At 43.2% G+C, this 21524-nt stretch overlaps 12 pseudogenes; all 12 read right to left on the minus strand.

The window, feature by feature from the left end:
• Nucleotides 1-884: 884 nt before the first annotated feature.
• Nucleotides 885-1148, minus strand: LOC130302405 (U2 spliceosomal RNA; annotated as a pseudogene).
• Nucleotides 1149-2620: 1472 nt separating this feature from the next.
• LOC130302374 (U2 spliceosomal RNA) lies at nucleotides 2621-2884 on the minus strand (annotated as a pseudogene).
• A 1470-nt stretch (nucleotides 2885-4354) lies between these two features.
• LOC130302406 (U2 spliceosomal RNA) lies at nucleotides 4355-4618 on the minus strand (annotated as a pseudogene).
• A 1459-nt stretch (nucleotides 4619-6077) lies between these two features.
• Nucleotides 6078-6342, minus strand: LOC130302369 (U2 spliceosomal RNA; annotated as a pseudogene).
• A 1470-nt stretch (nucleotides 6343-7812) lies between these two features.
• On the minus strand, nucleotides 7813-8076 carry LOC130302376 (U2 spliceosomal RNA; annotated as a pseudogene).
• Nucleotides 8077-9544: 1468 nt separating this feature from the next.
• Nucleotides 9545-9808, minus strand: LOC130302424 (U2 spliceosomal RNA; annotated as a pseudogene).
• Nucleotides 9809-11272: 1464 nt separating this feature from the next.
• Nucleotides 11273-11538, minus strand: LOC130302380 (U2 spliceosomal RNA; annotated as a pseudogene).
• Nucleotides 11539-13006: 1468 nt separating this feature from the next.
• LOC130302407 (U2 spliceosomal RNA) lies at nucleotides 13007-13270 on the minus strand (annotated as a pseudogene).
• A 1483-nt stretch (nucleotides 13271-14753) lies between these two features.
• Nucleotides 14754-15017, minus strand: LOC130302368 (U2 spliceosomal RNA; annotated as a pseudogene).
• A 1476-nt stretch (nucleotides 15018-16493) lies between these two features.
• LOC130302371 (U2 spliceosomal RNA) lies at nucleotides 16494-16756 on the minus strand (annotated as a pseudogene).
• A 1460-nt stretch (nucleotides 16757-18216) lies between these two features.
• On the minus strand, nucleotides 18217-18480 carry LOC130302383 (U2 spliceosomal RNA; annotated as a pseudogene).
• A 1472-nt stretch (nucleotides 18481-19952) lies between these two features.
• On the minus strand, nucleotides 19953-20216 carry LOC130302408 (U2 spliceosomal RNA; annotated as a pseudogene).
• Nucleotides 20217-21524: the final 1308 nt, after the last annotated feature.

Here is a 21524-nt window from a genome sequence, read left to right on the forward strand (position 1 = left end):
GTCATCTGCAGTTTACATCTAGCCCGTGGCATTGAATGGCATTTTAAAAGTGCTAAGGGTCCTGGTGAAATAATCCTCCCATGAGGATCAGCCTCAACGGCTTTGTAGATTGCACTCATGTCAGCAACTCCATATACATTTTTTTTTCTTCATGCTTCTTTCTTCATCCTTTTTTCTTTCTGTCATTCAGACTTTCATTCATTCGATCTCTCTCACTCACTTGCTTTAACTCATTTGTTCTCACTCACTCACTCACTCACTCAATCACTCACTCACTCATTCACTCTCACTCACTCTCACTCTCTCACTCACTCGCTCACTAAGTCAGTCTCTCTCTCTCTCTCTTTTTCTTTTTATATATATTTTTTTCCGTCTTCTTCTTCTTCTTCTTCAGACCCTGTCATAGCACTAATGCCTTTCCAATACCACCAGCAGATGGAGACACTCCATTGCAACATTGGTTGTGAGCAGCAGTTTCTAAAAACAAATGCCTCATGGCGGATTTCCCATCCATCAATGGATGGTAAATTTTGTTTTTATCATTCACTGACCACAGAAACCAATGCATGGTCAAGCAACAGCAATGACACACCCTTGTGTATAGGCATGAGACCCTCATGTCATTTAACAGGATTCAGCACCACCCACAAGACAGCTACCTGTCATGTCATGTCAAACCTGCACAGGTGTGCTAGATTATTATTATTTAGTTTTATTTTATTTTTTTACACCAATCAGTGTGCAAACATGGTCATTAAAACGCTAAATGAATAGACGTTCATAAACCAGTCAGTGCAACTCATCATTTTGGTCTCCAATTCTCAAACTCAAATTCTCACCCACGGAGGATTAAATGAGAATCTTTCTTATTTAACACTGGAATGGGGTGGTGCACTGTTCACTACCCGAAGATACTGCCACATCGGGTCAATGCATAGGGCGACAGAAGCAAGCTTCCAAATCAGCTCCCTTTCTCAAAAATCCATTTAATTTATGGTCCCCAGATAGGGAACGTATGTATCAGTATGTGCTCACAAGTCACCCAAGTGCAAGTATTCACACAAAAAAAAACGTGCCTCAGGATGCGATCTGTCGCAAGATCCTTTCTTTTTTTACACTTGATCTAAGCCAAAAGGCCTAGAGGGGATAACCGGGAAAGGGGTGGACCCAACCATGTCCCCTTCATGAGCACTCACATTACTCATAGGAATGGAAGGAAGGCTGGCAGCCAACCAGCCTCCCATACACTTTCTGGGTGGGTGGCAGTCAGCCACCCATACATACATACAGCACAGGCTAAACCCACATCATCACTTAAAAAAAGGACAGGCGACCATTGCACTCTGATGGAGCATTTAGCAATGCAATCCATAGCCTGGCTTTTGCCTGAACCCCCATCACTCCTCCTCTTGCATATAAGACAATATTTCAGATCTGCATATGAAAACAACACGCCTACCTTTGTTGCACATAGCTGCCTGCCTGTCTCTAGTTACCCCACTGGCTGTAGCTGCGTCCCTTCCGACATGGAATAACACCAACTGTAACGATAAACTGAAAATTAACAGTATAAACCTGCATCATTTTGGACTCTGGTATTTGCTGAATCCGGGTGACCTGACAATCGATGGTGGTGCCGCTGGTGATTCTGGCCTTCTTGGAATCTGTTGGGCCTATGTGTTAGCTCACACATCACTTGGGTATCCATGGTAACTACCACAACATGGTCATCTGCAGTTTACATCTAGCCCGTGGCATTGAATGGCATTTTAAAAGTGCTAAGGGTCCTGGTGCAATAATCCTCCCATGAGGATCAGCCTCAACGGCTTTGTAGATTGCACTCATGTCAGCAACTCCATATACATTTTTTTTTCTTCATGCTTCTTTCTTCATCCTTTTTTCTTTCTGTCATTCAGACTTTCATTCATTCGATCTCTCTCACTCACTTGCTTTAACTCATTTGTTCTCACTCACTCACTCACTCACTCACTCAATCACTCACTCACTCATTCACTCTCACTCACTCTCACTCTCTCACTCACTCGCTCACTAAGTCAGTCTCTCTCTCTCTCTCTTTTTATATATATTTTTTTCTGTCTTCTTCTTCTTCTTCTTCTTCTTCTTCTTCAGACCCTGTCATAGCACTAATGCCTTTCCAATACCACCAGCAGATGGAGACACTCCATTGCAACATTGGTTGTGAGCAGCAGTTTCTAAAAACAAATGCCTCATGGCGGATTTCCCATCCATCAATGGATGGTAAATTTTGTTTTTATCATTCACTGACCACAGAAACCAATGCATGGTCAAGCAACAGCAATGACACACCCTTGTGTATAGGCATGAGACCCTCATGTCATTTAACAGGATTCAGCACCACCCACAAGACAGCTACCTGTCATGTCATGTCAAACCTGCACAGGTGTGCTAGATTATTATTATTTAGTTTTATTTTATTTTTTTACACCAATCAGTGTGCAAACATGGTCATTAAAACGCTAAATGAATAGACGTTCATAAACCAGTCAGTGCAACTCATCATTTTGGTCTCCAATTCTCAAACTCAAATTCTCACCCACGGAGGATTAAATGAGAATCTTTCTTGTTTAACACTGGAATGGGGTGGTGCACTGTTCACTACCCGAAGATACTGCCACATCGGGTCAATGAATAGGGCGACAGAAGCAAGCTTCCAAATCAGCTCCCTTTCTCAAAAATCCATTTAATTTATGGTCCCCAGATAGGGAACGTATGTATCAGTATGTGCTCACAAGTCACCCAAGTGCAAGTATTCACACAAAAAAAAACGTGCCTCAGGATGCGATCTGTCGCAAGATCCTTTCTTTTTTTACACTTGATCTAAGCCAAAAGGCCTAGAGGGGATAACCGGGAAAGGGGTGGACCCAACCATGTCCCCTTCATGAGCACTCACATTACTCATAGGAATGGAAGGAAGGCTGGCAGCCAACCAGCCTCCCATACACTTTCTGGGTGGGTGGCAGTCAGCCACCCATACATACATACAGCACAGGCTAAACCCACATCATCACTTAAAAAAAGGACAGAAGACCATTGCACTCTAATGGAGCATTTAGCAATGCAATCCATAGCCTGGCTTTTGCCTGAACCCCCATCACTCCTCCTCTTGCATATAAGACAATATTTCAGATCTGCATATGAAAACAACACGCCTACCTTTGTTGCACATAGCTGCCTGCCTGTCTCTAGTTACCCCACTGGCTGTAGCTGCGTCCCTTCCGACATGGAATAACACCAACTGTAACGATAAACTGAAAATTAACAGTATAAACCTGCATCATTTTGGACTCTGGTATTTGCTGAATCCGGGTGACCTGACAATCGATGGTGGTGCCGCTGGTGATTCTGGCCTTCTTGGAATCTGTTGGGCCTATGTGTTAGCTCACACATCACTTGGGTATCCATGGTAACTACCAAAACATGGTCATCTGCAGTTTACATCTAGCCCGTGGCATTGAATGGCATTTTAAAAGTGCTAAGGGTCCTGGTGCAATAATCCTCCCATGAGGATCAGCCTCAACGGCTTTGTAGATTGCACTCATGTCAGCAACTCCATATACATTTTTTTTTCTTCATGCTTCTTTCTTCATCCTTTTTTCTTTCTGTCATTCAGACTTTCATTCATTCGATCTCTCTCACTCACTTGCTTTAACTCATTTGTTCTCACTCACTCACTCACTCACTCAATCACTCACTCATTCACTCTCACTCACTCTCACTCTCTCACTCACTCGCTCACTAAGTCAGTCTCTCTCTCTCTCTCTTTTTCTTTTTATATATATTTTTTTCCGTCTTCTTCTTCTTCTTCTTCTTCTTCTTCTTCAGACCCTGTCATAGCACTAATGCCTTTCCAATACCACCAGCAGATGGAGACACTCCATTGCAACATTGGTTGTGAGCAGCAGTTTCTAAAAACAAATGCCTCATGGCGGATTTCCCATCCATCAATGGATGGTAAATTTTGTTTTTATCATTCACTGACCACAGAAACCAATGCATGGTCAAGCAACAGCAATGACACACCCTTGTGTATAGGCATGAGACCCTCATGTCATTTAACAGGATTCAGCACCACCCACAAGACAGCTACCTGTCATGTCATGTCAAACCTGCACAGGTGTGCTAGATTATTATTATTTAGTTTTATTTTATTTTTTTACACCAATCAGTGTGCAAACATGGTCATTAAAACGCTAAATGAATAGACGTTCATAAACCAGTCAGTGCAACTCATCATTTTGGTCTCCAATTCTCAAACTCAAATTCTCACCCACGGAGGATTAAATGAGAATCTTTCTTGTTTAACACTGGAATGGGGTGGTGCACTGTTCACTACCCGAAGATACTGCCACATCGGGTCAATGCATAGGGCGACAGAAGCAAGCTTCCAAATCAGCTCCCTTTCTCAAAAATCCATTTAATTTATGGTCCCCAGATAGGGAACGTATGTATCAGTATGTGCTCACAAGTCACCCAAGTGCAAGTATTCACACAAAAAAAAACGTGCCTCAGGATGCGATCTGTCGCAAGATCCTTTCTTTTTTTACACTTGATCTAAGCCAAAAGGCCTAGAGGGGATAACCGGGAAAGGGGTGGACCCAACCATGTCCCCTTCATGAGCACTCACATTACTCATAGGAATGGAAGGAAGGCTGGCAGCCAACCAGCCTCCCATACACTCTCTGGGTGGGTGGCAGTCAGCCACCCATACATACATACAGCACAGGCTAAACCCACATCATCATTTAAAAAAAGGACAGGCGACCATTGCACTCTGATGGAGCATTTAGCAATGCAATCCATAGCCTGGCTTTTGCCTGAACCCCCATCACTCCTCCTCTTGCATATAAGACAATATTTCAGATCTGCATATGAAAACAACACGCCTACCTTTGTTGCACATAGCTGCCTGCCTGTCTCTAGTTACCCCACTGGCTGTAGCTGCGTCCCTTCCGACATGGAATAACACCAACTGTAACGATAAACTGAAAATTAACAGTATAAACCTGCATCATTTTGGACTCTGGTATTTGCTGAATCCGGGTGACCTGACAATCGATGGTGGTGCCGCTGGTGATTCTGGCCTTCTTGGAATCTGTTGGGCCTATGTGTTAGCTCACACATCACTTGGGTATCCATGGTAACTACCACAACATGGTCATCTGCAGTTTACATCTAGCCCGTGGCATTGAATGGCATTTTAAAAGTGCTAAGGGTCCTGGTGCAATAATCCTCCCATGAGGATCAGCCTCAACGGCTTTGTAGATTGCACTCATGTCAGCAACTCCATATACATTTTTTTTTCTTCATGCTTCTTTCTTCATCCTTTTTCTTTCTGTCATTCAGACTTTCATTCATTCGATCTCTCTCACTCACTTGCTTTAACTCATTTGTTCTCACTCACTCACTCAATCACTCACTCACTCATTCACTCTCACTCACTCTCACTCTCTCACTCACTCGCTCACTAAGTCAGTCTCTCTCTCTCTCTCTCTCTCTTTTTCTTTTTATATATATTTTTTTCCGTCTTCTTCTTCTTCTTCTTCAGACCCTGTCATAGCACTAATGCCTTTCCAATACCACCAGCAGATGGAGACACTCCATTGCAACATTGGTTGTGAGCAGCAGTTTCTAAAAACAAATGCCTCATGGCGGATTTCCCATCCATCAATGGATGGTAAATTTTGTTTTTATCATTCACTGACCACAGAAACCAATGCATGGTCAAGCAACAGCAATGACACACCCTTGTGTATAGGCATGAGACCCTCATGTCATTTAACAGGATTCAGCACCACCCACAAGACAGCTACCTGTCATGTCATGTCAAACCTGCACAGGTGTGCTAGATTATTATTATTTAGTTTTATTTTATTTTTTTACACCAATCAGTGTGCAAACATGGTCATTAAAACGCTAAATGAATAGACGTTCATAAACCAGTCAGTGCAACTCATCATTTTGGTCTCCAATTCTCAAACTCAAATTCTCACCCACGGAGGATTAAATGAGAATCTTTCTTGTTTAACACTGGAATGGGGTGGTGCACTGTTCACTACCCAAAGATACTGCCACATCGGGTCAATGCATAGGGCGACAGAAGCAAGCTTCCAAATCAGCTCCCTTTCTCAAAAATCCATTTAATTTATGGTCCCCAGATAGGGAACGTATGTATCAGTATGTGCTCACAAGTCACCCAAGTGCAAGTATTCACACAAAAAAAAAACGTGCCTCAGGATGCGATCTGTCGCAAGATCCTTTCTTTTTTTACACTTGATCTAAGCCAAAAGGCCTAGAGGGGATAACCGGGAAAGGGGTGGACCCAACCATGTCCCCTTCATGAGCACTCACATTACTCATAGGAATGGAAGGAAGGCTGGCAGCCAACCAGCCTCCCATACACTTTCTGGGTGGGTGGCAGTCAGCCACCCATACATACATACAGCACAGGCTAAACCCACATCATCACTTAAAAAAAGGACAGGCGACCATTGCACTCTGATGGAGCATTTAGCAATGCAATCCATAGCCTGGCTTTTGCCTGAACCCCCATCACTCCTCCTCTTGCATATAAGACAATATTTCAGATCTGCATATGAAAACAACACGCCTACCTTTGTTGCACATAGCTGCCTGCCTGTCTCTAGTTACCCCACTGGCTGTAGCTGCGTCCCTTCCGACATGGAATAACACCAACTGTAACGATAAACTGAAAATTAACAGTATAAACCTGCATCATTTTGGACTATGGTATTTGCTGAATCCGGGTGACCTGACAATCGATGGTGGTGCCGCAGGTGATTCTGGCCTTCTTGGAATCTGTTGGGCCTATGTGTTAGCTCACACATCACTTGGGTATCCATGGTAACTACCACAACATGGTCATCTGCAGTTTACATCTAGCCCGTGGCATTGAATGGCATTTTAAAAGTGCTAAGGGTCCTGGTGCAATAATCCTCCCATGAGGATCAGCCTCAACGGCTTTGTAGATTGCACTCATGTCAGCAACTCCATATACATTTTTTTTTCTTCATGCTTCTTTCTTCATCCTTTTTTCTTTCTGTCATTCAGACTTTCATTCATTCGATCTCTCTCACTCACTTGCTTTAACTCATTTGTTCTCACTCACTCACTCACTCACTCAATCACTCACTCACTCATTCACTCTCACTCACTCTCACTCTCTCACTCACTCGCTCACTAAGTCAGTCTCTCTCTCTCTCTCTCTTTTTCTTTTTATATAAATTTTTTTCCGTCTTCTTCTTCTTCTTCTTCTTCTTCAGACCCTGTCATAGCACTAATGCCTTTCCAATACCACCAGCAGATGGAGACACTCCATTGCAACATTGGTTGTGAGCAGCAGTTTCTAAAAACAAATGCCTCATGGCGGATTTCCCATCCATCAATGGATGGTAAATTTTGTTTTTATCATTCACTGACCACAGAAACCAATGCATGGTCAAGCAACAGCAATGACACACCCTTGTGTATAGGCATGAGACCCTCATGTCATTTAACAGGATTCAGCACCACCCACAAGACAGCTACCTGTCATGTCATGTCAAACCTGCACAGGTGTGCTAGATTATTATTATTTAGTTTTATTTTATTTTTTTACACCAATCAGTGTGCAAACATGGTCATTAAAACGCTAAATGAATAGATGTTCATAAACCAGTCAGTGCAACTCATCATTTTGGTCTCCAATTCTCAAACTCAAATTCTCACCCACGGAGGATTAAATGAGAATCTTTCTTGTTTAACACTGGAATGGGGTGGTGCACTGTTCACTACCCGAAGATACTGCCACATCGGGTCAATGCATAGGGCGACAGAAGCAAGCTTCCAAATCAGCTCCCTTTCTCAAAAATCCATTTCATTCATGGTCCCCAGATAGGGAACGTATGTATCAGTATGTGCTCACAAGTCACCCAAGTGCAAGTATTCACACAAAAAAAAACGTGCCTCAGGATGCGATCTGTCGCAAGATCCTTTCTTTTTTTACACTTGATCTAAGCCAAAAGGCCTAGAGGGGATAACCGGGAAAGGGGTGGACCCAACCATGTCCCCTTCATGAGCACTCACATTACTCATAGGAATGGAAGGAAGGCTGGCAGCCAACCAGCCTCCCATACACTTTCTGGGTGGGTGGCAGTCAGCCACCCATACATACATACAGCACAGGCTAAACCCACATCATCACTTAAAAAAAGGACAGAAGACCATTGCACTCTAATGGAGCATTTAGCAATGCAATCCATAGCCTGGCTTTTGCCTGAACCCCCATCACTCCTCCTCTTGCATATAAGACAATATTTCAGATCTGCATATGAAAACAACACGCCTACCTTTGTTGCACATAGCTGCCTGCCTGTCTCTAGTTACCCCACTGGCTGTAGCTGCGTCCCTTCCGACATGGAATAACACCAACTGTAACGATAAACTGAAAATTAACAGTATAAACCTGCATCATTTTGGACTCTGGTATTTGCTGAATCCGGGTGACCTGACAATCGATGGTGGTGCCGCTGGTGATTCTGGCCTTCTTGGAATCTGTTGGGCCTATGTGTTAGCTCACACATCACTTGGGTATCCATGGTAACTACCAAAACATGGTCATCTGCAGTTTACATCTAGCCCGTGGCATTGAATGGCATTTTAAAAGTGCTAAGGGTCCTGGTGCAATAATCCTCCCATGAGGATCAGCCTCAACGGCTTTGTAGATTGCACTCATGTCAGCAACTCCATATACATTTTTTTTTCTTCATGCTTCTTTCTTCATCCTTTTTTCTTTCTGTCATTCAGACTTTCATTCATTCGATCTCTCTCACTCACTTGCTTTAACTCATTTGTTCTCACTCACTCACTCACTCACTCAATCACTCACTCACTCATTCACTCTCACTCACTCTCACTCTCTCACTCACTCGCTCACTAAGTCAGTCTCTCTCTCTCTCTCTTTTTCTTTTTATATATATTTTTTTCCGTCTTCTTCTTCTTCTTCTTCTTCTTCAGACCCTGTCATAGCACTAATGCCTTTCCAATACCACCAGCAGATGGAGACACTCCATTGCAACATTGGTTGTGAGCAGCAGTTTCTAAAAACAAATGCCTCATGGCGGATTTCCCATCCATCAATGGATGGTAAATTTTGTTTTTATCATTCACTGACCACAGAAACCAATGCATGGTCAAGCAACAGCAATGACACACCCTTGTGTATAGGCATGAGACCCTCATGTCATTTAACAGGATTCAGCACCACCCACAAGACAGCTACCTGTCATGTCATGTCAAACCTGCACAGGTGTGCTAGATTATTATTATTTAGTTTTATTTTATTTTTTTACACCAATCAGTGTGCAAACATGGTCATTAAAACGCTAAATGAATAGACGTTCATAAACCAGTCAGTGCAACTCATCATTTTGGTCTCCAATTCTCAAACTCAAATTCTCACCCACGGAGGATTAAATGAGAATCTTTCTTGTTTAACACTGGAATGGGGTGGTGCACTGTTCACTACCCGAAGATACTGCCACATCGGGTCAATGCATAGGGCGACAGAAGCAAGCTTCCAAATCAGCTCCCTTTCTCAAAAATCCATTTAATTTATGGTCCCCAGATAGGGAACGTATGTATCAGTATGTGCTCACAAGTCACCCAAGTGCAAGTATTCACACAAAAAAAAACGTGCCTCAGGATGCGATCTGTCGCAAGCTCCTTTCTTTTTTTACACTTGATCTAAGCCAAAAGGCCTAGAGGGGATAACCGGGAAAGGGGTGGACCCAACCATGTCCCCTTCATGAGCACTCACATTACTCATAGGAATGGAAGGAAGGCTGGCAGCCAACCAGCCTCCCATACACTCTCTGGGTGGGTGGCAGTCAGCCACCCATACATACATACAGCACAGGCTAAACCCACATCATCATTTAAAAAAAGGACAGGCGACCATTGCACTCTGATGGAGCATTTAGCAATGCAATCCATAGCCTGGCTTTTGCCTGAACCCCCATCACTCCTCCTCTTGCATATAAGACAATATTTCAGATCTGCATATGAAAACAACACGCCTACCTTTGTTGCACATAGCTGCCTGCCTGTCTCTAGTTACCCCACTGGCTGTAGCTGCGTCCCTTCCGACATGGAATAACACCAACTGTAACGATAAACTGAAAATTAACAGTATAAACCTGCATCATTTTGGACTCTGGTATTTGCTGAATCCGGGTGACCTGACAATCGATGGTGGTGCCGCTGGTGATTCTGGCCTTCTTGGAATCTGTTGGGCCTATGTGTTAGCTCACACATCACTTGGGTATCCATGGTAACTACCACAACATGGTCATCTGCAGTTTACATCTAGCCCGTGGCATTGAATGGCATTTTAAAAGTGCTAAGGGTCCTGGTGCAATAATCCTCCCATGAGGATCAGCCTCAACGGCTTTGTAGATTGCACTCATGTCAGCAACTCCATATACATTTTTTTTTCTTCATGCTTCTTTCTTCATCCTTTTTTCTTTCTGTCATTCAGACTTTCATTCATTCGATCTCTCTCACTCACTTGCTTTAACTCATTTGTTCTCACTCACTCACTCACTCACTCAATCACTCACTCACTCATTCACTCTCACTCACTCTCACTCTCTCACTCACTCGCTCACTAAGTCAGTCTCTCTCTCTCTCTCTCTTTTTCTTTTTATATATATTTTTTTCCGTCTTCTTCTTCTTCTTCTTCAGACCCTGTCATAGCACTAATGCCTTTCCAATACCACCAGCAGATGGAGACACTCCATTGCAACATTGGTTGTGAGCAGCAGTTTCTAAAAACAAATGCCTCATGGCGGATTTCCCATCCATCAATGGATGGTAAATTTAGTTTTTATCATTCACTGACCACAGAAACCAATGCATGGTCAAGCAACAGCAATGACACACCCTTGTGTATAGGCATGAGACCCTCATGTCATTTAACAGGATTCAGCACCACCCACAAGACAGCTACCTGTCATGTCATGTCAAACCTGCACAGGTGTGCTAGATTATTATTATTTAGTTTTATTTTATTTTTTTACACCAATCAGTGTGCAAACATGGTCATTAAAACGCTAAATGAATAGACGTTCATAAACCAGTCAGTGCAACTCATCATTTTGGTCTCCAATTCTCAAACTCAAATTCTCACCCACGGAGGATTAAATGAGAATCTTTCTTGTTTAACACTGGAATGGGGTGGTGCACTGTTCACTACCCGAAGATACTGCCACATTGGGTCAATGCATAGGGCGACAGAAGCAAGCTTCCAAATCAGCTCCCTTTCTCAAAAATCCATTTAATTTATGGTCCCCAGATAGGGAACGTATGTATCAGTATGTGCTCACAAGTCACCCAAGTGCAAGTATTCACACAAAAAAAAACGTGCCTCAGGATGCGATCTGTCGCAAGATCCTTTCTTTTTTTTTACACTTGATCTAAGCCAAAAGGCCTAGAGGGGATAACCGGGAAAGGGGTGGACCCAACCATGTCCCCTTCATGAGCACTCACATTACTCATAGGAATGGAAGGAAGGCTGGCAGCCAACCAGACTCCCATACACTCTCTGGGTGGGTGGCAGTCAGCCACCCATACATACATACATACAGCACAGGCTAAACCCACATCATCACTTAAAAAAAGGACAGGCGACCATTGCACTCTGATGGAGCATTTAGCAATGCAATCCATAGCCTGGCTTTTGCCTGAACCCCCATCACTCCTCCTCTTGCATATAAGACAATATTTCAGATCTGCATATGAAAACAACACGCCTACCTTTGTTGCACATAGCTGCCTGCCTGTCTCTAGTTACCCCACTGGCTGTAGCTGCGTCCCTTCCGACATGGAATAACACCAACTGTAACGATAAACTGAAAATTAACAGTATAAACCTGCATCATTTTGGACTCTGGTATTTGCTGAATCCGGGTGACCTGACAATCGATGGTGGTGCCGCTGGTGATTCTGGCCTTCTTGGAATCTGTTGGGCCTATGTGTTAGCTCACACATCACTTGGGTATCCATGGTAACTACCACAACATGGTCATCTGCAGTTTACATCTAGCCCGTGGCATTGAATGGCATTTTAAAAGTGCTAAGGATCCTGGTGCAATAATCCTCCCATGAGGATCAGCCTCAACGGCTTTGTAGATTGCACTCATGTCAGCAACTCCATATACATTTTTTTTTCTTCATGCTTCTTTCTTCATCCTTTTTTCTTTCTGTCATTCAGACTTTCATTCATTCGATCTCTCTCACTCACTTGCTTTAACTCATTTGTTCTCACTCACTCACTCACTCACTCAATCACTCACTCACTCATTCACTCTCACTCACTCTCACTCTCTCACTCACTCGCTCACTAAGTCAGTCTCTCTCTCTCTCTCTCTTTTTCTTTTTATATATATTTTTTTCCGTCTTCTTCTTCTTCTTCTTCAGACCCTGTCATAGCACTAATGCCTTTCCAATACCACCAGCAGATGGAGACACTCCATTGCAACATTGGTTGTGAGCAGCAGTTTCTAAAAACAAATGCCTCATGGCGGATTTCCCATCCATCAATGGATGGTAAATTTTGTTTTTATCATTCACTGACCACAGAAACCAATGCATGGTCAAGCAACAGCAATGACACACCCTTGTGTATAGGCTTGAGACCCTCATGTCATTTAACAGGATTCAGCACCACCCACAAGACAGCTACCTGTCATGTCATGTCAAACCTGCACAGGTGTGCTAGATTATTATTATTTAGTTTTATTTTATTTTTTTACACCAATCAGTGTGCAAACATGGTCATTAAAACGCTAAATGAATAGACGTTCATAAACCAGTCAGTGCAACTCATCATTTTGGTCTCCAATTCTCAAACTCAAATTCTCACCCACGGAGGATTAAATGAGAATCTTTCTTGTTTAACACTGGAATGGGGTGGTGCACTGTTCACTACCCGAAGATACTGCCACATCGGGTCAATGCATAGGGCGACAGAAGCAAGCTTCCAAATCAGCTCCCTTTCTCAAAAATCCATTTAATTTATGGTCCCCAGATAGGGAACGTATGTATCAGTATGTGCTCACAAGTCACCCAAGTGCAAGTATTCACACAAAAAAAAACGTGCCTCAGGATGCGATCTGTCGCAAGATCCTTTCTTTTTTTACACTTGATCTAAGCCAAAAGGCCTAGAGGGGATAACCGGGAAAGGGGTGGACCCAACCATGTCCCCTTCATGAGCACTCACATTACTCATAGGAATGGAAGGAAGGCTGGCAGCCAACCAGACTCCCATACACTCTCTGGGTGGGTGGCAGTCAGCCACCCATACATACATACATACAGCACAGGCTAAACCCACATCATCACTTAAAAAAAGGACAGGCGACCATTGCACTCTGATGGAGCATTTAGCAATGCAATCCATAGCCTGGCTTTTGCCTGAACCCCCATCACTCCTCCTCTTGCATATAAGACAATATTTCAGATCTGCATATGAAAACAACACGCCTACCTTTGTTGCACATAGCTGCCTGCCTGTCTCTAGTTACCCCACTGGCTGTAGCTGCGTCCCTTCCGACATGGAATAACACCAACTGTAACGATAAACTGAAAATTAACAGTATAAACCTGCATCATTTTGGACTCTGGTATTTGCTGAATCCGGGTGACCTGACAATCGATGGTGGTGCCGCTGGTGATTCTGGCCTTCTTGGAATCTGTTGGGCCTATGTGTTAGCTCACACATCACTTGGGTATCCATGGTAACTACCACAACATGGTCATCTGCAGTTTACATCTAGCCCGTGGCATTGAATGGCATTTTAAAAGTGCTAAGGGTCCTGGTGCAATAATCCTCCCATGAGGATCAGCCTCAACGGCTTTGTAGATTGCACTCATGTCAGCAACTCCATATACATTTTTTTTTCTTCATGCTTCTTTCTTCATCCTTTTTTCTTTCTGTCATTCAGACTTTCATTCATTCGATCTCTCTCACTCACTTGCTTTAACTCATTTGTTCTCACTCACTCACTCACTCACTCAATCACTCACTCAATCACTCACTCACTCATTCACTCTCACTCACTCTCACTCTCTCACTCACTCGCTCACTAAGTCAGTCTCTCTCTCTCTCTCTCTTTTTCTTTTTATATATATTTTTTTCCGTCTTCTTCTTCTTCTTCTTCTTCAGACCCTGTCATAGCACTAATGCCTTTCCAATACCACCAGCAGATGGAGACACTCCATTGCAACATTGGTTGTGAGCAGCAGTTTCTAAAAACAAATGCCTCATGGCGGATTTCCCATCCATCAATGGATGGTAAATTTTGTTTTTATCATTCACTGACCACAGAAACCAATGCATGGTCAAGCAACAGCAATGACACACCCTTGTGTATAGGCATGAGACCCTCATGTCATTTAACAGGATTCAGCACCACCCACAAGACAGCTACCTGTCATGTCATGTCAAACCTGCACAGGTGTGCTAGATTATTATTATTTAGTTTTATTTTATTTTTTTACACCAATCAGTGTGCAAACATGGTCATTAAAATGCTAAATGAATAGACGTTCATAAACCAGTCAGTGCAACTCATCATTTTGGTCTCCAATTCTCAAACTCAAATTCTCACCCACGGAGGATTAAATGAGAATCTTTCTTGTTTAACACTGGAATGGGGTGGTGCACTGTTCACTACCCGAAGATACTGCCACATCGGGTCAATGCATAGGGCGACAGAAGCAAGCTTCCAAATCAGCTCCCTTTCTCAAAAATCCATTTAATTTATGGTCCCCAGATAGGGAACGTATGTATCAGTATGTGCTCACAAGTCACCCAAGTGCAAGTATTCACAGAAAAAAAAACGTGCCTCAGGATGCGATCTGTCGCAAGATCCTTTCTTTTTTTACACTTGATCTAAGCCAAAAGGCCTAGAGGGGATAACCGGGAAAGGGGTGGACCCAACCATGTCCCCTTCATGAGCACTCACATTACTCATAGGAATGGAAGGAAGGCTGGCAGCCAACCAGACTCCCATACACTCTCTGGGTGGGTGGCAGTCAGCCACCCATACATACATACATACAGCACAGGCTAAACCCACATCATCACTTAAAAAAAGGACAGGCGACCATTGCACTCTGATGGAGCATTTAGCAATGCAATCCATAGCCTGGCTTTTGCCTGAACCCCCATCACTCCTCCTCTTGCATATAAGACAATATTTCAGATCTGCATATGAAAACAACACGCCTACCTTTGTTGCACATAGCTGCCTGCCTGTCTCTAGTTACCCAACTGGCTGTAGCTGCGTCCCTTCCGACATGGAATAACACCAACTGTAACGATAAACTGAAAATTAACAGTATAAACCTGCATCATTTTGGACTCTGGTATTTGCTGAATCCGGGTGACCTGACAATCGATGGTGGTGCCGCTGGTGATTCTGGCCTTCTTGGAATCTGTTGGGCCTATGTGTTAGCTCACACATCACTTGGGTATCCATGGTAACTACCACAACATGGTCATCTGCAGTTTACATCTAGCCCGTGGCATTGAATGGCATTGTAAAAGTGCTAAGGGTCCTGGTGCAATAATCCTCCCATGAGGATCAGCCTCAACGGCTTTGTAGTTTGCACTCATGTCAGCAACTCCATATACATTTTTTTTTCTTCATGCTTCTTTCTTCATCCTTTTTTCTTTCTGTCATTCAGACTTTCATTCATTCGATCTCTCTCACTCACTTGCTTTAACTCATTTGTTCTCACTCACTCACTCACTCAATCACTCACTCACTCATTCACTCTCACTCACTCTCACTCTCTCACTCACTCGCTCACTAAGTCAGTCTCTCTCTCTCTCTCTCTTTTTCTTTTTATATATATTTTTTTCCGTCTTCTTCTTCTTCTTCTTCTTCTTCTTCTTCAGACCCTGTCATAGCACTAATGCCTTTCCAATACCACCAGCAGATGGAGACACTCCATTGCAACATTGGTTGTGAGCAGCAGTTTCTAAAAACAAATGCCTCATGGCGGATTTCCCATCCATCAATGGATGGTAAATTTTGTTTTTATCATTCACTGACCACAGAAACCAATGCATGGTCAAGCAACAGCAATGACACACCCTTGTGTATAGGCATGAGACCCTCATGTCATTTAACAGGATTCAGCACCACCCACAAGACAGCTACCTGTCATGTCAGGTCAAACCTGCACAGGTGTGCTAGATTATTATTATTTAGTTTTATTTTATTTTTTTACACCAATCAGTGTGCAAACATGGTCATTAAAACGCTAAATGAATAGACGTTCATAAACCAGTCAGTGCAACTCATCATTTTGGTCTCCAATTCTCAAACTCAAATTCTCACCCACGGAGGATTAAATGAGAATCTTTCTTGTTTAACACTGGAATGGGGTGGTGCACTGTTCACTACCCGAAGATACTGCCACATCGGGTCAATGCATAGGGCGACAGAAGCACGCTTCCAAATCAGCTCCCTTTCTCAAAAATCCATTTAATTTATGGTCCCCAGATAGGGAACGTATGTATCAGTATGTGCTCACAAGTCACCCAAGTGCAAGTATTCACACAAAAAAAACGTGCCTCAGGATGCGATCTGTCGCAAGATCCTTTCTTTTTTTACACTTGATCTAAGCCAAAAGGCCTAGAGGGGATAACCGGGAAAGGGGTGGACCCAACCATGTCCCCTTCATGAGCACTCACATTACTCATAGGAATGGAAGGAAGGCTGGCAGCCAACCAGACTCCCATACACTCTCTGGGTGGGTGGCAGTCAGCCACCCATACATACATACATACAGCACAGGCTAAACCCACATCATCACTTAAAAAAAGGACAGGCGACCATTGCACTCTGATGGAGCATTTAGCAATGCAATCCATAGCCTGGCTTTTGCCTGAACCCCCATCACTCCTCCTCTTGCATATAAGACAATATTTCAGATCTGCATATGAAAACAACACGCCTACCTTTGTTGCACATAGCTGCCTGCCTGTCTCTAGTTACCCCACTGGCTGTAGCTGCGTTCCTTCCGACATGGAATAACACCAACTGTAACGATAAACTGAAAATTAACAGTATAAACCTGCATCATTTTGGACTCTGGTATTTGCTGAATCCGGGTGACCTGACAATCGATGGTGGTGCCGCTGGTGATTCTGGCCTTCTTGGAATCTGTTGGGCCTATGTGTTAGCTCACACATCACTTGGGTATCCATGGTAACTACCACAACATGGTCATCTGCAGTTTACATCTAGCCCGTGGCATTGAATGGCATTTTAAAAGTGCTAAGGGTCCTGGTGCAATAATCCTCCCATGAGGATCAGCCTCAACGGCTTTGTAGATTGCACTCATGTCAGCAACTCCATATACATTTTTTTTTCTTCATGCTTCTTTCTTCATCCTTTTTTCTTTCTGTCATTCAGACTTTCATTCATTCGATCTCTCTCACTCACTTGCTTTAACTCATTTGTTCTCACTCACTCACTCACTCAATCACTCACTCACTCATTCACTCTCACTCACTCTTACTCTCTCACTCACTCGCTCACTAAGTCAGTCTCTCTCTCTCTCTTTTTCTTTTTATATATATTTTTTTCCGTCTTCTTCTTCTTCTTCTTCAGACCCTGTCATAGCACTAATGCCTTTCCAATACCACCAGCAGATGGAGACACTCCATTGCAACATTGGTTGTGAGCAGCAGTTTCTAAAAACAAATGCCTCATGGCGGATTTCCCATCCATCAATGGATGGTAAATTTTGTTTTTATCATTCACTGACCACAGAAACCAATGCATGGTCAAGCAACAGCAATGACACACCCTTGTGTATAGGCATGAGACCCTCATGTCATTTAACAGGATTCAGCACCACCCACAAGACAGCTACCTGTCATGTCATGTCAAACCTGCACAGGTGTGCTAGATTATTATTATTTAGTTTTATTTTATTTTTTTACACCAATCAGTGTGCAAACATGGTCATTAAAACGCTAAATGAATAGACGTTCATAAACCAGTCAGTGCAACTCATCATTTTGGTCTCCAATTCTCAAACTCAAATTCTCACCCACGGAGGATTAAATGAGAATCTTTCTTGTTTAACACTGGAATGGGGTGGTGCACTGTTCACTACCCGAAGATACTGCCACATCGGGTCAATGCATAGGGCGACAGAAGCAAGCTTCCAAATCAGCTCCCTTTCTCAAAAATCCATTTAATTTATGGTCCCCAGATAGGGAACGTATGTATCAGTATGTGCTCACAAGTCACCCAAGTGCAAGTATTCACACAAAAAAAAACGTGCCTCAGGGTGCGATCTGTCGCAAGATCCTTTCTTTTTTTACACTTGATCTAAGCCAAAAGGCCTAGAGGGGATAACCGGGAAAGGGGTGGACCCAACCATGTCCCCTTCATGAGCACTCACATTACTCATAGGAATGGAAGGAAGGCTGGCAGCCAACCAGCCTCCCATACACTCTCTGGGTGGGTGGCAGTCAGCCACCCATACATACATACATACAGCACAGGCTAAACCCACATCATCACTTAAAAAAAGGACAGGCGACCATTGCACTCTGATGGAGCATTTAGCAATGCAATCCATAGCCTGGCTTTTGCCTGAACCCCCATCACTCCTCCTCTTGCATATAAGACAATATTTCAGATCTGCATATGGAAACAACACGCCTACCTTTGTTGCACATAGCTGCCTGCCTGTCTCTAGTTACCCCACTGGCTGTAGCTGCGTCCCTTCCGACATGGAATAACACCAACTGTAACGATAAACTGAAAATTAACAGTATAAACCTGCATCATTTTGGACTCTGGTATTTGCTGAATCCGGGTGACCTGACAATCGATGGTGGTGCCGCTGGTGATTCTGGCCTTCTTGGAATCTGTTGGGCCTATGTGTTAGCTCACACATCACTTGGGTATCCATGGTAACTACCACAACATGGTCATCTGCAGTTTACATCTATCCCGTGGCATTGAATGGCATTTTAAAAGTGCTAAGGGTCCTGGTGCAATAATCCTCCCATGAGGATCAGCCTCAACGGCTTTGTAGATTGCACTCATGTCAGCAACTCCATATACATTTTTTTTTCTTCATGCTTCTTTCTTCATCCTTTTTGCTTTCTGTCATTCAGACTTTCATTCATTCGATCTCTCTCACTCACTTGCTTTAACTCATTTGTTCTCACTCACTCACTCACTCACTCACTCAATCACTCACTCATTCACTCTCACTCACTCTCACTCTCTCACTCACTCGCTCACTAAGTCAGTCTCTCTCTCTCTCTCTTTTTCTTTTTATATATATTTTTTTCCGTCTTCTTCTTCTTCTTCTTCTTCTTCAGACCCTGTCATAGCACTAATGCCTTTCCAATACCACCAGCAGATGGAGACACTCCATTGCAACATTGGTTGTGAGCAGCAGTTTCTAAAAACAAATGCCTCATGGCGGATTTCCCATCCATCAATGGATGGTAAATTTTGTTTTTATCATTCACTGACCACAGAAACCAATGCATGGTCAAGCAACAGCAATGACACACCCTTGTGTATAGGCATGAGACCCTCATGTCATTTAACAGGATTCAGCACCACCCACAAGACAGCTACCTGTCATGTCATGTCAAACCTGCACAGGTGTGCTAGATTATTATTATTTAGTTTTATTTTATTTTTTTACACCAATCAGTGTGCAAACATGGTCATTAAAACGCTAAATGAATAGACGTTCATAAACCAGTCAGTGCAACTCATCATTTTGGTCTCCAATTCTCAAACTCAAATTCTCACCCACGGAGGATTAAATGAGAATCTTTCTTGTTTAACACTGGAATGGGGTGGTGCACTGTTCACTACCCGAAGATACTGCCACATCGGGTCAATGCATAGGGCGACAGAAGCAAGCTTCCAAATCAGCTCCCTTTCTCAAAAATCCATTTAATTTATGGTCCCCAGATAGGGAACGTATGTATCAGTATGTGCTCACAAGTCACCCAAGTGCAAGTATTCACACAAAAAAAAACGTGCCTCAGGATGCGATCTGTCGCAAGATCCTTTCTTTTTTTACACTTGATCTAAGCCAAAAGGCCTAGAGGGGATAACCGGGAAAGGGGTGGACCCAACCATGTCCCCTTCATGAGCACTCACATTACTCATAGGAATGGAAGGAAGGCTGGCAGCCAACCAGACTCCCATACACTCTCTGGGTGGGTGGCAGTCAGCCACCCATACATACATACATACAGCACAGGCTAAACCCACATCATCACTTAAAAAAAGGACAGGCGACCATTGCACTCTGATGGAGCATTTAGCAATGCAATCCATAGCCTGGCTTTTGCCTGAACCCCCATCACTCCTCCTCTTGCATATAAGACAATATTTCAGATCTGCATATGAAAACAACACGCCTACCTTTGTTGCACATAGCTGCCTGCCTGTCTCTAGTTACCCCACTGGCTGTAGCTGCGTCCCTTCCGACATGGAATAACACCAACTGTAACGATAAACTGAAAATTAACAGTATAAACCTGCATCATTTTGGACTCTGGTATTTGCTGAATCCGGGTGACCTGACAATCGATGGTGGTGCCGCTGGTGATTCTGGCCTTCTTGGAATCTGTTGGGCCTATGTGTTAGCTCACACATCACTTGGGTATCCATGGTAACTACCACAACATGGTCATCTGCAGTTTACATCTAGCCCGTGGCATTGAATGGCATTTTAAAAGTGCTAAGGGTCCTGGTGCAATAATCCTCCCATGAGGATCAGCCTCAACGGCTTTGTAGATTGCACTCATGTCAGCAACTCCATATACATTTTTTTTTCTTCATGCTTCTTTCTTCATCCTTTTTTCTTTCTGTCATTCAGACTTTCATTCATTCGATCTCTCTCACTCACTTGCTTTAACTCATTTGTTCTCACTCACTCACTCAATCACTCACTCACTCATTCACTCTCACTCACTCTCACTCTCTCACTCACTCGCTCACTAAGTCAGTCTCTCTCTCTCTCTCTTTTTCTTTTTATATATATTTTTTTCCGTCTTCTTCTTCTTCTTCTTCTTCTTCAGACCCTGTCATAGCACTAATGCCTTTCCAATACCACCAGCAGATGGAGACACTCCATTGCAACATTGGTTGTGAGCAGCAGTTTCTAAAAACAAATGCCTCATGGCGGATTTCCCATCCATCAATGGATGGTAAATTTTGTTTTTATCATTCACTGACCACAGAAACCAATGCATGGTCAAGCAACAGCAATGACACACCCTTGTGTATAGGCATGAGACCCTCATGTCATTTAACAGGATTCAGCACCACCCACAAGACAGCTACCTGTCATGTCATGTCAAACCTGCACAGGTGTGCTAGATTATTATTATTTAGTTTTATTTTATTTTTTTA

The sequence above is a fragment of the Hyla sarda genome, unplaced genomic scaffold (assembly GCF_029499605.1).
Source record: "Hyla sarda isolate aHylSar1 unplaced genomic scaffold, aHylSar1.hap1 scaffold_1164, whole genome shotgun sequence".
Taxonomy (NCBI): domain Eukaryota; kingdom Metazoa; phylum Chordata; class Amphibia; order Anura; family Hylidae; genus Hyla; species Hyla sarda.